This window comes from Emydura macquarii, unplaced genomic scaffold (genome assembly GCF_026122565.2).
Source record: "Emydura macquarii macquarii isolate MOO-44397 ecotype Brisbane River unplaced genomic scaffold, CSIRO-AGI_Emac_v2 contig_2694, whole genome shotgun sequence".
NCBI classification, from domain to species: Eukaryota; Metazoa; Chordata; order Testudines; family Chelidae; genus Emydura; species Emydura macquarii.
In genome coordinates, this window is record NW_027132831.1 from 37291 (window position 1) to 51721 (window position 14431).

At 48.3% G+C, this 14431-nt stretch overlaps 1 long non-coding RNA gene across 2 annotated transcripts; it reads left to right on the forward strand.

The window, feature by feature from the left end:
- Positions 1 to 480: 480 nt before the first annotated feature.
- LOC137164743 (uncharacterized) lies at positions 481 to 13810 on the forward strand. Of its 2 annotated transcripts, none has more exons than XR_010923180.1 (4): positions 481 to 1041; positions 3711 to 3981; positions 4705 to 4871; positions 13390 to 13810. It is a non-coding gene; the product is annotated as an uncharacterized lncRNA (long non-coding RNA). The 2 variants fall into 2 exon arrangements; XR_010923181.1 differs by having other exon boundaries at positions 4705 to 4781.
- The last annotated feature ends 621 nt before the right edge of the window (positions 13811 to 14431 follow it).

The window sequence follows — 14431 nt, forward strand, 5'->3', positions numbered from 1 at the left end:
GGAAAATCTTCCCTACTGTAACTGCATGTAGAATATAGTCCCTGAATCTGCATTTTGGTCTCGGGCACTCATCTGGAACCACCCCAGTCTCCCAGGTGCTTCATCTGACAACCTCTATCCTGAACGTCACTGACCCCTTAGCAGTCAATAAGGTGTCCCGGCCTCACGCTCTGTCTGGCTGGGTTTTTGCTGGCTGTCTCGGGGCTCTGTGTCACTGTGCAGTGCTGCAGGCACAGTAATACACAGCTGAGTCTGACCGTGAAAGACTGATCCAGTGTAGCTGCCATTTGAATTTGTCATCCCTCTTGGCTGTCATGGGCTCGGCTGTGAAGTTCACCAGTTGGTCTTCATAAGAGTAGAAGAGCCCCTCCAGGTCCCTGCCGCCCTGCTGCCGGTACCAGTACATCCATTTACAGCTGGTTTCTTTTAATGTACATTGCAGGGTTGCGGAGTCTCCCGGGATCCCCATAAGGAAGGGTGGCTGCTCCACATAGGCAGAGTTCACACCTGGAAGGCAATGGGATGCTACATGAGAGAACGGTGAAGGGACAAGAGAAGGCAGAAAATGAGAGGACAGAGACGGAGAGAAAGGGAGTGAGGAAAGGAAACAGAGTGAGGAGCGGAGAAAACAGGAAGGAAAGGAAAACAGTGACTTCTCTGAGCAAACAACTGGATCTTCCCTTAGCCAGTCCTGTCTGCCAGTACAGTCCCCCATGCATTGAGCCAAGAGGAGCTGCACTAAAGGTGTCCCACCTGGGAATCACTCTTCCCAAGTCTCTCAGTCCTGTGTGAGATGCCCAAATTACCCTGTTCTTTAGTGACTCTCTCCCAGGGTCTCAGAGCAGATGAGACGTGGCATCAAGACATCACCATCCCTCAGAGATGAGTGTTTTCCTGGTCATGGGACTCTGCATCTCCTTGCCATAACCACCTTCCTTGAGTCACTCACCCCGTACCTGGGACCCAGATGAGCAGTGCAGGGAGGAAGAGATGTCTCCACATCCCTGCAGTGGTTTCTCCCAGTTCTGTTTCTTCAATGCGGTGAGTTACCTTCTGTCTTTGCCTTAGGCGGAGAGCAGGTGAAGGGCTAATCCACTCTGCAGGGGGTGGGTAACTGATTTCACTGCAGACTAGTGATCTGTGGCTGCCCACAGGGCTGCAAACCCCACTCCAGCCCCACCCACCTCGGTTTCCATTTGTGTGTTTCTATCTCTGCTTGTTTCTTGGCTTCTCTCTTTATCAGACTCATTCTGTTCTCACTGTCCTTTAGTTTGAATCAGTACTCAGTTCTACAGGTGTCCAGCCAGTGGAAGTGAAAGCAGAGCCACATGCAATGGGTGTCTCTGTTTCTAGGTCTCTTTGTTTTTGTGTCCATCTCCTGGCCTGGATCAGAAAATAACATCATTCCTAAGAAAGCAATTCATTTGACTGTGCACTGGGATATGACAAACGCCCCACGTAACCTCCAAGAGAAAAGACTGGCAACCCTGGAGAACAGACTAGAAGAAGTGGGAGGCTATGGGTGGTGCAGGACATGGATCTTTAGTGCAGATGTTTCCTGGCACAGGCTGGGAAAGGAAGAAGAGAACAATATGTTCAGAGAAGGATAGGGAAATGGCGTGAATAGCAGGTGAGGGGGCTGCTGCTGACATTGATGAGCACATCATGTTAGAAATATTGAATCCTTCTGCAGAGCTGTATCAGATTCTTTCCTTTCCTTTCCCCAGGTAGCGGGTTTCCTAGGATGTTGATGATTTTGGCTGGGCTGAGGCTGCCCCTGTTTAGGTAAAAGTAGTCCTGCATCAGAAAGAGCAGGTATTTATTGCCTTCTATACTCCGCTTTCTCACTGTGCCTTGTGCTGCAGGTGCAGGAGGTGGTCTGGGACTGAGTCACGTTCTTCACCTCCAACCTGAGCACTGTAATCAGTGACCCACTCAAACTCGTAGAATGTTCCCATACCGGGTATTTCCTCCTGGTCACCCTTGGCTATGGGTTGAACCAGGAAGTGTATCTGGCCGCGGGCATCCTGCAGGTACCAGCTCATCCAGGAGTAGGTCGTTTTCTTCAAGGGGCAGGTCACTGACTAAAGGAGCGCTCAAGGAAGATAAGGCTATTGCGGAGAAATTAAATGAATTCTTTGCATTGGTCTTCCCAGCTCAGGATGTGAAAGATTCCCAAACCTGAGCCATCCTTTTTCGATGACAAAGCTGAGGAAATATCTCAGAATGAGGTGTCATTACAGGAGGTTTTGGAACAAATTGATAAATTAAACAGTAATAAGTCACCAAGAGCAGATGATATCTACCCAGGAGTTCTGAAGGAACTCATACGAGAAATTGCAGAGCTACTGACTGTGGTATGAAACCTATCATTTAAATCAACTTCTGTACCAGATGACTGGAAGATAGCTTATGTGATGCCAATTTTTAAAAAAGGCTCCAGAGGCGATCCTGGCAATTACAGGCCAGTAAGCCTAACTTCAGTGCCAGGCAAATTGATTGAAACTATAGTAAAGAACAGAATTATCAGACACATGGACAAACACAATTTGTTGAGGAGGAATCAGAATGTTTTTGTAAAGGGAAATCATGCCTCACCAATCTACTAGAATTTTTTCAGGGACTCAACAAGGATATGGACAAGGTTGATCCAGTGAATACAATGCACTTAGATTTTCAGAAAGCATTTGACAAGGTCCCTCACCAAACACTCTTAAGCAAAGTAAGCTGTCATGGAATAAGAGGGAAGATGTCCTGGATCAGTAACTGATTAAAAGATAGGAAACAAAGGGTAGGAATAAATGGTCAGTTTGCAGTGTGGAGAGATGTAGGTCTAAATTAGTTGTTACCAGTCAAGAAAGAGATCTTGGAATCACTGTGGATAGACCTCTGAAAACATCCACTCAATGCGCAGTGGCAGTCAAAAAAGCTAACAGAATGTTAGGAATCGTTAGGAAAGGGATAGATAATAAGACAGAACATATCATATTGCATCTTTATAAATCCATGATACACCTACATCTTGAATGCTGCATGCAGATCTGGTCACCCCCTTTCAAAAAAGATATATTGAAATTGAAAAAAGTACAGAAAGGGGCAACAAAAATGATGAGGGCTATGGAAAAGCTTCTATATGAGGAGAGATTAATAAGACTGGGACTTTTCAGCTTGGAAAAGAGACAGCTAAGAGGGATATGATATAGGTCTAAAAAATCATGACTGATATGGAGAAAGTAAATAAGGAAGTGCTATTTACTCCTTCTTATAATACAAAAACTAGGGGTCATCAAATTAAATTAATGTGCAGCAGATTTAAAATGAAAAAAAGGAAGTATTTCTTCACAAAATGAATAGTCAACGTGTGGAACTCCTTGCCATAGGATGTTGTGAAGGCCAACACTATAATGGTGCTCAAAAAAGAACTAGATAAATTCATGAATGATTGATCCATAAATAGCTATTAGCCAGATGGCAGAGATTGCTGTTTGACAGAAGCTGGGAATGGCCAAATGGATCACTTGATGATCACCTGTTCTGTTCATTCCCTCTGAAGCACCAGGCAATGGCCACTGTTGGAAGACAGGATACTGGACTAGATGGACCATTGTTCTGACCCAGTATGACTATTCTTATGTTTTTATGTTCTTATGATGGCGGTTTTCCCCTCAGTCTCCTCCATGTTGTGTGTTTCCTTCTCTCTGTGCCTCCAGGGGAACGAGGGGAAGAGCAAATACAATTCTCAGTGGGAGGAAAAACACAGGAGTATCATTTCAGAGGAGAGACTTACAGCTGCCTAAATCCTCCTCTCACTCTGTCTCTTTGATGGCTGGCTTCATGAATGTCCTGGAGACTGCTCTGTGTCTTCTCCTGGGTGAGGCCTTCCTGCCACTAATATGGGAATGAGAAATTCTCCTGAGAAATAATGATGGGGAAAACACCATCACAGGAGAGAACGTGTCACATACAGGCCACAGATCACAGGTATAGACAGTGGCTCCTCTGACTGGGTGAATGAACCTGACTAAAATCCCTCTGCAAGACCCATATTGCTTATTTAATTTAGATTTTCATATTGCAGTTGTTTGTTGTGATGTTCTCTCGCTCTCTCTCTGTATGTGGGTGAGTGAACGCAAGTGTCTGTCTGTCTGTCTGTGTTCTGGAAAGAAGGGCAAAGAAAATACACCATTTCTAATTTTTAAAAAGCTAGCTGGTTAAAGGTTACAGAGCTGTGCAAATTACCCAACACGTACCGAGGGCACTGAACAGTCTGGGGAGTGTCAGTGTAACACGCTGGTTAGTGCATGTGAGCCTGGCTCCCCCTAGCGACCAATTGGCAGAGCTGGTGAGAGCGGGGGATAGAAGAGAAAACACATGACCAAGAGTGTGAGTGAGTCCTGTGTCAATGGAGTCTGTGGGGAAGAGAATCAGCGGTTTGTTCAGAGCGGGGACATGTGACTGGGGGTCGATGCTGATGGAAAGGGAACCGTTTCCCTGACATAAACAAAGGGGTATCCCTTGAGTGGTCTCTGAACTGCGATGTTAGGCCATCTTCCTCCTGCATAACTGACCTGTTCCCCCACAGTCCGTTGGTTTCAGACTCCTGGTGCTGGGCTCTGGTTCCCCCAGTGGGAGAGACGTCTCTGAACCAGGGGAGGTTTTTGTCACCATCTCTGCTCTGATCTCTCACTGTGCTCTTTGCTGCAGGTGCAGTAGATGGTCTGGGACTGAGTCACATTCTTCATCTCCAACCTGAGCTCCGTGTTACTGACCCGCTCTGCTCGGTAGGATGTTCCCACCCAGGGTATTTCCTCCTGGTCACCCTTGGTTCTTAATTGCACCAGGAAGTGCAGCTGGCCTTGGGCATCCTGCAGGTACCAGCTCATCCAGGGGTAGGCTGTGTCCTTCAAGGTGCAGGTCACTGACTGTGACACTCCCGGCCTCACCATTAAATATGGGGGTGACTGCTCCACTAATCTTCCCTCTGCACCTGAAAGATAAATAGGGATAGGGTGATAACCCTCTCCAGGAGCCTGACCTCAGCTGGGGTGACTGTTCCAGGGAGCCCCAGGCTCACCTGAGAGGGCAGTGGCCAGCAGTCCCATTAGCAGAGAGAGGAGCTGCACCATCCCCATGTCCTGCTCAGTGTTTTCACCAGGATGTGTCTGTGCGGGTGGGGGGCGGGACCAGAGTCTGGGAGAGGGGAGGAGATGAGACTCGCACATGCCACGTGTGTAGTAAATAGGTGTGGCCAGAGGCATCAGTGTGGCTAAAAGTATTAATCTCAGAGCACCTGCTATTTGTGTGGAAGGAGTGCTGGAAAATGTGTATAGTGGGGGTGCTGAGAGCCACTGAACCAAACTGTAAACCCTGAATATATTAGAAACCATGTCAAGCCAGGGGGTGCAGCAGCAGCACCCCCAGCATCCTTATCTCTAGCACCTATATTTGTGTGGGACACTCCCAGACTGAGAGGAGCGGCTCTGCCCACACATACAGTAGAGGGAATGGCTAAACCTTGAGGAACTCAGGAACATGCCATCTCCTAGAGTACAGTGAGAATTTCATGTGCACCAGCGTTCCCATAGGCCACCTTGTCCAGCCTGCCATGTCAGGCAGTGCTGCGCTGCAGGGGAAGGGGGAGTCTATACACACATGGTCTCTATTATCTCACCATGTGCATAGGGTATTTGGCAAAAGCATGGAGCTGAAGTGGGATCACTGTGAACACAGTGTGAGTTACTGCAGAAGAAGAGACCACCTTATTATCCTGACCTAGCAGCGTTGGGACATGACAGGGTTCATGGGGATTGTCACTTTTTGTGCAGGTTGTGGAAATGTGGCCATAGTCCCCCAAATTGAGATGAGGCTGGGTTAACTGAACATGAGACTCTACACAGCAGCAGACAAAAGGGAGCAGGCAGCTTCTCTTGGATCTCTGCTGCACCGTACATGGGACCACAGCAGAGAACGGTGCTGGTGAGAACCATTGAGGCAGTTACCAGTGATTCTTGTAATATCAGACTTGAGAACCATGGGCAGGGGGAGGAAGGGGAACTTGGTTTAGTAAGAGGAGACGTATCTCACTGACAAGGGCTGGATGAGTGGTTCAGACCGGTTCCCAGAGCTCACCATTATGCTCTGGGACTCTGGTATTTCCTGGTTAGTACAGACACTGAGCATCACTGTCTGCCTGACATCAGGCAGCTGGGGGATGTGTGTGGGACTGACTGAGATGCAGGTGTCAGTGGAAAGTCTGAGGTTTGCTCTCACTGTCCTGTGTAGATGAAGGGAGGGAAGGGGAGATAACAGAAAAGAATAGAACAGAATATTCTTTGATTTTAGTGCTCACAGAAGGTATGGGGCTTGTCAGACCTTGCACACTGTAGCTCCAGGCTGTGTTGAAAATTGGAGAAATGCATGCAAGATTCACATCCACACTGCCCCCATCAGCGCTTTGACCTGGAGCCACCACCCCGATACATAAGAGGGGATTGGGTCTGCAGGGCCCATTCATTGTGGGACTGTCTGCTGTGACTGTCAACAAGGAAGTGCTTGTGCTGGTGGTTTTAGTCATGCGGCACCTGCTCCAACAGGAGAAGCACTGAGTTCACCAAACTCCTGTCTTACAGACAGCCCTTGATGGCAGCAACTTTCAGTAGCTCCCATCCTAGGCACTGCCCATTACTGGGAAGAATATGTCAGAGCTGCTAAAGTGTATATCACCTTCCTCTGCTGGCTGCTAACAACGGAGCAGCACAATCCAACAGCCGAACACGCACATTGCTAGGAAATGACCCTGCTTCCCAATCTGAAAAACCTGCCCCAGTGAGGATTGCCTGTAATGAAGAGAGACAGGAATGAAAGGAGAAAGACTTGACCAAGAGGCACAGCTCTCCTGTGACTCCAGTGCTATGGCTCCCTGCAGGGCAGTAATCAGTGGTGCTCTCTCTGGGGCTGGAATTGTTGTGCTCCTGGAAAAACTGCTTTTGGTGTGCACAGGTATCCCTGGGAAACAGCCTTGAGACCAGGCCGTTAAATTGTAAAGGGGGGTAGAGAAAATGGGAAATGAGAGAGGAGAGATCTAGAAAAAAGGGGAGGGAGAGGAAAGTGGGTGAAAAAGGGGAAATAAGGGATAAGTGAGGAGCGAAAGCAGAAAAGCAAAGAAGGGGAAAATATATCCTACATTCAGCCTGCACTGGCTCCCGTTGGCCAATGTGATCTCATTGAAGTGAAAAGTTGATACCGCGCCACCGAAAGCTGCTGAAATCGCACGGCCGAAAACAGCTGACAGTGCGCGCCGCCAAAAAGGGGAAGATGTCCCGGATTTTTCAGCGGAGGGTATCGCATGGCCCCGCAGAAGTTAAAAGGGGTTCCGCGGCCAAATGTAATTGAGAAAGACTGCTCTAGCAGCACTCTCACACTGGTCTCCTTGGTTTCAGACCCAGCAGTACATGGCTGTCTGTTATGATTGGAGCTGGGCAATCATCAGGGCGAAGTGTGTTGTAGGTTCCCTCTTGATTGTTGTAGGAAGGTGCAGTGGCTTTCCTCAGAGCCTGGGCCTGAGGAAGGGCCACCACGCTCAGGGCAGACAGTGAAAGGGCCGGCAGTCCAGTCTGCCCGGCAACCGGGGAGCCGGACAGGGATAGGTCCAACCAACCAGCCAATCTGGCCACAGAGGGGCGGAGCCTCCGCTGGGGCTGGGAGTACAAAAAGCAGGCCCCGCAGGTCAGTAGGGAACAGGCTGCCGCCGGAGGCAGATGTGCTGTACCGCAGGCTGCCGCAGAGGCGTGAACCAAGCCGGGCCGCTGCCCCAAGCGAGCGCCTCCCAGAGCAGAGGCCCCGAGAACGGCACAAGCGACCGAGCCCTAAGGATTGGATAGAGTCTCTGGGCCCCCTAGACTGTCCTGGGCCACCAGGCCCCAAAGACTGGACAGGACCTCTGGGCCCCAGCGACTGGACCGAGCCCCCTGAGCCTGAGGGCTGGGAGTTACCCTCAGAGGCCGGTCCTGACCTGGAGGAGCTGCCTGAGGCTGAAATCCCGGAGCCCTGTGACCTGGAGGAGTTGCCCTCTGCCAAGGAACCCCAGGAACCCTGCGACCTAGAGGAGCTGCCCTCCACCGAGGAGCTCCCCGCCTTGCTGCCGGTGGACAAAGAGGGACTGGTGAGCCTGCCGCGGGCTGTGTATCCCAGTGACCCCGAGGATCCGACAGGTACATGGGGATACGGGGAGGAAGTGGCCCAGGGACAGCCATAATCGTGGCTGAGACAGGGGCAAGGCCCTGTCGGCGTGTTGCGGCGGGAGCCCTGCTGACTCAGTGGCAACACCTTTGCCAGTGCTAGGGCTCTGGGCTGGGATGCAGTGGAGACGGGTGGGCCTGCGTCCCCCTTCCCTAACCACCCTGGGAGAACCTACTCCTCCGTTCTACTGCAGATAGCGGAGCCACTGCTCGCCCGCCCTGCTGGAGGGCCAGGATTAAGGCTCATGAGAGACACTAACATTTCCCTTTTTGGAAGGTGGGAGTGGCCTTCCTCAGAGCCTGGGCCCGAGGAAGGGCCGCAACGCCCAGGCCGCACCAGACGTGGTCTTACAATTGTGTAATTACCTGGGGTCACATGAAAGGAAGGAAGACAGTTACCTTCACTGGTTATAAATATAGCAGTTCTAGTGGGATATTCTTAGCAGATATTTGACTTCCTTGTGAAGTGACAGGATGTGTACTAAGGATGTCTTGGCTGGAAATGGTTCCCTCCAGTGATCAGCTCCCAGAACTGAGGACAGTGTGAGAGGAAAATGGTTCTCCTGACATTCACAAGGGGGACTCCCTTGTGTGATCTATCTGTTGATACTGGATATTTTGTGATCAGTGTGGATACTAGTGAGACACGGTACTCCTGATTTGCAGATCAATAAGGTTTAATGTGCAAGGTTTTCTATACATATACTAGTTAAATACAAAGCCTAAAATTCACTACAATATCTCATACTCACTAAGCCTGGAGAGAGCTAAGCGGTCACTCAGAAGGCTGTACACAGGAACGGCTTTCTTCAAGGGTCCTGCCACAGAGTCAGTGGATCCTCTGGTCTGACCGGCAGCACCTCCCGTGGAGTCAGGTGTTGATGGAGCGCGTCCCTTTGTCTAAGTAGTGACTTCTTATACTTTTCCATAAACAACTTTCACCTAATTCTCTCTCTACTCGTTATCATATAAGCTAATTACCTACATTGGGTTTTCACCCTTAACTACATTCAATTCTCACCATGATAATTGGGTCTTCAAAACAACATCTGGTGATAGGAGGGACAATTCCCCTTGGACATGAAACAGTGTACCCCCAGACGTTCAAGGAGAACTTGTTGTTCCCATCACCATTACCTATGTGCAGCTGCAAGCCATACATGTTGTGTATTTCGTCTTATGTGCCCTGGTATGCAGAAAGTGAGACATCTGCAAGGTTACTCAGTTGTCCTACTCATCTCTGCCAACTGGAAGATGTCATGCTACAGGGGTCAGAATAGCCAAGCAAGCAACTGAAGCTATGCTAGGCCTGTGGGACAGTGGTCAGGCAACTCAAATTGTCCTGGGCCTCCAACATCTGCACTACTGGTGTTAGACCATCTCTCTTCATAACTGGTCAGTTCCCGCAGGACCTGTTGGTTTCAGATACCTGGTACTGGGCTGGGATTGCCCAGTGGGAGAGAGATCCCTTACAGCTCTAACGATCCCATTTTATGGGGTGTAGCAAACACACAAGGGCTCAGGGTTGGGCAGGATATTCTATTCCATTCGTTTTGGTGCTCATGGATGGTATTGGGATTGACAGGCCCTCTACACTGAAGATCAAGGATAGCTAGAGAGTGGGGGGAAGGAGTGAATATAAAAGTCAGAAAAACCCACTGCCCCTTTTACTGTATCTGGGCTTTGATCTGGAGGCAGCACCCTTAGAGGTTGGGGGGAGAGAGATTCAGTCCCCAGGGCCCATTCAGTGTGTGTGACTATCTGGTGAGACTACCAGTGCAGCAGTGTTTGTGCTGGTGACTTTAGTGATGGGGACACCTGATCAAATAGGAGTAGCATGTAGATCACCAGACTCCTCTAACAAGGCTTCCAAATGGCCCTCGATAGGAACAACTTTCAGTAACTCCCAACTGGGTGAAATCAAACCAGTGACCTGGGATGAAAGGCTGTATGCTCCATTCCCAGTTCCAATAATCCAGTGAGTCTCTGCAGAGTACAGAGGATTATTGTGATGGTTGAACCCAGGAGAACCCATTTTATCATGTACTGGTTTATGTGTTTATACACCATCGCCCTCTACTGCAAAGACATGTCAGAGCTGCTCAAGTGTACACCAGCTTCCTCTGCTCGCTGTTATCAGTGGAGTGGGACAAGCCAAGCGCCTGTCAGTGCTCAGTTTCAGTAATCTTTCTTTGTTCTCCAGTCTGAAATAATCCCCCACCCCCCGAACTAATTTACATGCTATTGCCCCTAACAAGGAAAGACACGAATGAAAGGAAGAGTGTTTGACCAAGCAGGCTGGCGGGCAGGGGGACATGTTCTGGTCCTTCTGTCTCCTGTGCCTCTAGCAGTATGGGTCCCTGTTGGGCAGAAATCAGTGGTGCTGTCCCTGGGGCTGGAGTTCTTGTGCTCCAGGGAAAAGCTGACTTTGGAGTGTGAAGATGTCCCCATGAAACAGTGATGAAATTAGGGGTAATGAGAGTGTCAAGGTGCAGAAACACAGAGGGTGAGGGAAGAAGGGTGAAAGAGGGAAAAGGAGAGGTGGGAGCTGTGACCCATCCATGCATAGGGTAGCCCACCTAAAAATGCCAAGGTCGGGGAAGGCTGCAAAAAGAAGATTGGGTCAAGGCTGGATGGGTCTCAGTCCTTTGTTATACAGCTTCAGCTGTAGATGAGTTGATCCAGAGGTAGGAAGCAGGAATGAAGACAAGGTGTGGTGATTGTCAGGGCCTTATGTACCTTCTGCTCTATGGGTGGATTCTCTTTGTCCTATCTAAGCTTCTGGAAATTCACAGAAAACAAGATGGAGTCCAGGGCCACATGAGTAAGTCACCTGTCCTTACATGCGTTGTTGAGTCAAAGGAGCAGCCATTGCTTGTTATCTGGCTAAAGCATCTACAGGAAGGCTTATTAGGTGGGAACAAACTCCTTTTATAGACTCATAGACTTTAAGGTCAGAAGGGACCATTTTGATCATCTAATCTGACCTCCTGCACAACGCAGGCCACAGAACCTCACCCACCCACTCCTGTAATAGACCCCTGACCTATGGCTGAGTTACTGAAGTCCTCAAATCATGGTTGAAAGACCTCGAGGTACAGAGGATCCACCAGCAAGTGATCCCAAGCGGGCCAATTGTGAAAGCTAAGTATTCTTTGATGGGCCATAAACTAGCATAGTTCATTCACAAACTAGCTAGACTGTATGCAAACAGTTGTTCCAGGAGCGAACCTATTTGAAATGCAGATGGAAAGTCATATCTATAACTTCAGATGCAAAGATGTTACATGCACATGAACAAGTTATCAAATTATAACCGTTCCAATGGTATCTGACATGGCATATCTCATACAAATTATTGTAATTTTGCAATATTGATGTCAACAATATTATGAATGATCCCCTTAATCCAGACAGCATCACAGGAGCGATGAGTGGAAAAAGCAAAAGAGCACAGAAGAGAAGAGAGAACTTCTATATCCAGGCTGAGAGGGCTCCCATTGCCCAATTTCATCCCGATAAATGGAGGTGAAAGAGAGGGAGGGTTGAAAGAAGGAATGAGGGGCCATGGATAGAAGAGGGGAGAATGGATAAAGGAAGAAGTGAGAGGGAGGGAGGCGGAGAGAAAAGGGGGAAAGAGAGAATGAACTGAAAAGTGAGAGAATGGAAGAGACAGGACAGAAGAGAGAAAACTGGGAGGCTGAAAAGAGATGAGAAGAAGAAGAGAGGGAGAGAAGAATATAGGAAGATGCATAAGGAGGAGAAAAGGAGGGTTCATAAAACGAGGAGAGGGAGACAAAGGAAAGAAGATCTTTTGGGAAGAGAGACGGGTGGAGGATAGAGAGAGAAGGGGAGATGAAGGGAGAGGAGCAGAGAGGCAGCTGGTGTTAGAGCAGGATGGAGTGTATCTTACGGAGGAGGCTGTGTGGCAGTGGGGGAAGGGAAAGGAAGTCCTTTCCCTCTGCAGGAGGTTTATGCTAAGCACTTTTGGCAGCTGAGTCACTGTGTGATCTTGCTTAGCACAGTAATATGTGCCTGAGTCTTCCAGCCGGGCGCTCTCTGCAGACAGAGACAGGACATTGTTTTTTGTCCCACTGCTCTGGAAGTGACCTTCAAATGGTGTCTCAAGATTTGCACTGGTGCCTTCAGTAGAATACACCACCAGCTGCAGCCTTGCGTCCTTCTCTGTGGCCTGTTTGTACCAGTACATAGTCATGAAGCTGGTTGTTGATAGAGAGCAGTTCAGTGTCAGCGGCTGTCCCTCACTCACCACCATGTCTGGGGGCTGACGGATGGCCCATCCTGTGAGGAAATGGAAATGAAATAAGATGAGAGTTTAGTGGGATGAAATTGGGGAAATGTGGAAATTTCAGGCTGGAGATCAGGGAACATTTCCAAAGGTGAGGGGTCTACCAGGTTGTGCAATGATCTGCCTCTCAGAAGTGATGGAAACCTCATCATCCTTCATTTTATGACCACACTGTAGAAATCCTTGGAGAATATAACATTGGAAACCACCCCACAGGTGCTGAGGATTGGAGGCAATGGGGAAAAATGCCCCCTAACAGCTGTCACATATCTACTGTCTTTGATAAGATTGAACAAATCCATAGACTCACTTATGAGCTGTTGGTTAATTTAATAGATTTCACTGGCATTCACTTACCCAAAGGGGACAGAACAACAATGAAGAGCAAACAAGAAACCATTGGGCACCTGAACGTCTGGCTGGGGATCTATCTGAGACAGCTGCATAGATAAAAACAGTCTAAGCCTGAATCAGAACTTCCAACCTCTGGCAGAGCAGGCAGAGACTGTGAGACAGGAAGTGATGTGAGAGAGACAGAGACAGAGAGATACAGAGAGAGAGAGAGAGAGTTCTGCAAGGGAGGGGATGGGGAGGCAGAGCAAGAATACTAAATGAGAAAGCAGCTGAACAACAAATCACCGTAATACACATTAGCAAGGAGATATGACCCTTGCACAGCTGGGTGTATGATCCTAATTGTTACTGTGGGGGGAATTTGAGAGACTGGCTGTGTGGAGGAGTAGGGGCATTTTGGGTGTTTGTTTGTTTTCAGTTCAGTAAGTGAACTAGAGTTGGAGGAAAGAGGCACCACAAGAACCAAACAGTTTTTTCTCTCTTCCTCAGGGTAACACTCTCCTCTTGAGACTCCCACTATACACACAAGCTACAGAGAGACCTACACAACATACCTTGGAGTTTGTTGTATGGACTCATCACACTTTTTGTGCCACTCAGCTCTACCCATTCAGATCACAGAGGATCTGAACAGTCAGCAGCTAGGAATGGCTTTGCTCTCAACCAGAGCTGGACTGGAATGTGTTGTGTTGTTCACCACATGAACACACAAAAAAAACCTGGTGTTAAACAAATAAATGCCTTCGTTTATAATTTTACATTCACCTTACAGTACACGGCCTGCCCTCAACTGCAGCAGGCACTTCATAGATCACAGCAGTCTTCCAGTGCCAAGTTATTTCAATATTTATATGTGAGTGTGAGTCTTTGAACTGTCTAACACCCTATGCTTTGTCACAGCTATAGCTGCTGCTCCACACACTTTTGGCCTATGGTCTTGAGGTCTAATATTGTCTGCAAACAGGGATGCCCTAGACCAAATGGCACCCTGGGTAACGGGATTCTTCAGCGCTGCCCCTCCCGATTTGTTAAACTTTTGAATACCTTATTTTTTACTGCGTTTGTAGCCCACTTCATGACTTTAATGCACAATTTGCATGCATGATTTGTCCCTATCATATAAGATGATAAATTTGCATGCTAGGCTCTGTAAATTTGTATTTATTCATTCCATATATAAGCAAATACAAAAAATTGTTTCCTTTAGGGTTATTGAAACGTCTTAATTTTAAGAATAACTGAAATGTACTAGCATCAAGAAATTGAACTGTGCAACAACATTGGGTGGACCAGTATTAAATAGTGTTACAGTAGGTGACAGTCTTAGAATATTAACCCTAGCCTTTTGTTCAAAAGGTTGATTTTCTTGCCTTTGCCCTTGCAAACTGAAACACAGCATCAGAGGGATCCAAAGACTGGCCATTCATACAGCAGTGTCTACACTGACACTTTTGCGACAGAACTTTTGCAACAAAGGCTCTATGCCCCTTGTCTAGATGGTTTTATTTTGTCGACAAAACAGCCATTGTAG